Source organism: Octopus bimaculoides, chromosome 29 (genome assembly GCF_001194135.2).
Source record: "Octopus bimaculoides isolate UCB-OBI-ISO-001 chromosome 29, ASM119413v2, whole genome shotgun sequence".
Lineage (NCBI taxonomy): Eukaryota > Metazoa > Mollusca > Cephalopoda > Octopoda > Octopodidae > Octopus > Octopus bimaculoides.
In genome coordinates this window covers 4,938,864-4,940,703 of record NC_069009.1, presented here as the reverse complement: position 1 = coordinate 4,940,703, position 1,840 = coordinate 4,938,864, and positions in this window count along the sequence as shown.

Below are 1,840 nucleotides of genomic sequence, written 5' to 3'. Positions count from 1 at the left end.
CCTGAATAAGGTTTGTTTAAGGATGTTGAGCAAAACACCCATGTTTCCAAAGGTGAATTATTCAAACCCCAAAGAATTCCTCTCAACACATGGCTATGATGCTCCCCCACTACTTCTGCTCCTGATCAGAGATGCACATAGTTGTCAGCCACCAAGGGACATGCTCAACTGGTTAAAGTCAAACAACTGACAAGCAAATCTGTGGTAATAAGCAGAATATTTGCTGTAGCCCATCTTTTATACCAAGATATTATTATTATTATTATTATTATTATTATTATTATTATTATTATTAAGGTGGCAAGTTGGCAGAATCATTAGAATGCTGGGCAAAATGGGTTATGGCATTTTGGCCATCTTTACGTTCTGAGTTAAAATTCCATCGAGGTCTACTTTGCCCTTCATCCTTTCGGGGTTGATAAAACAAGTACCGGTGAAATACTGGGGTCGATGTAATCGATTCATCCCCTCCCCCAAAATTACTGCCCTTGTGGCAAAATTTGAAGCCATTATTATTATTATTATTATTATTATTATTATTATTATTAAGGTGGTGAGCTGGCAGAATCGTTAGCATGTCGAGCAAAATGCTCAGTGGTACTTTGGTACTTTGCCTATCTTTACATTCTTATTTGTTAATTGCCCACAAGGGGCTAAACATAGAGGGGACAAACAAGGACAGACAAAGGGATTAAGTCGATTATATCGACCCCCAGTGCGTAACTGGTACTTAATTTATCGGCCCCCCCGAAAAGATGAAAGGCAGAGTCGACCTCGGTGGAATTTGAACTCAGAACGTTAACGGCAGACGAAATACCGCTAAGCACTTCGCCCGGCGTGCTAACGATTCTGCCAGCTTGCCTGTCTTCACTTTCTGAGTTCAAATTCCGCCAAGGTCGACTTTGCCTTTCGTCCTTCTGGGGTCGATAAAATAAGTACCAGTTGACGACTGGGGGGGTTTATGTAATCAACTAACCCCACCTGACATGAAATTTCAGACCATGTGACTATAGTAGAAACGATTACGATTATTATTATTATTATTATTATTATTGTTATTATTATTATTATCATTATTATTATTATTATTATTATTATTATTATTATTATTATTATTATTATTATTGTTGTTGTTGTTGTTGTTGTTATTATTATTATCATTATTATTTTCATTATTATTATTATTATTATTATTTTTATTATTATAATTATTATTATTATTATCGTTATTATTATTATTATTCTAAAATCATTATTATAATTACTTTGCTTTATGGAAAAATTCTTTAATTGAATCAGTCAAGTGCGAAATGTGTTCCTGTGAAGTTGTACTTTAAATATTCTGTGGAAAATTGGTGATCTGTAGGGGGTGGGGGCGGATAATGATGATAATGGGGATGGTGACAGCAGTGATAGTGATGCTGACGATGGTGGTGATGGTGGTGGTAGTAACGATGGTCATGATGACGATGACAACAATAATGGTAACGATGGTAGTAGTAGCAGTGATGAAGGTGGTGGTGGTGTTTGCGGTGGTGGTGGTGGTGGTGGTGGTGTGTGGTGGTGGTGGCATTGGCTCTGATCATCATTGACATCATTATCATCATTAATTTCATTATCATCATCATCATCGTCATCATTATTGCTGCTATCGTCATAGCCACCAGCAGTAACAATGATGATGATGATGACGATGATGATGATGATGACGATGATGATGACGATGACGATGACGATGATGACGATGACGATGATGATGACGATGATGATGATGATGACGATGACGATGATGATGATGACGATGATGATGATGATGATGACGATGATGATGATGACGATG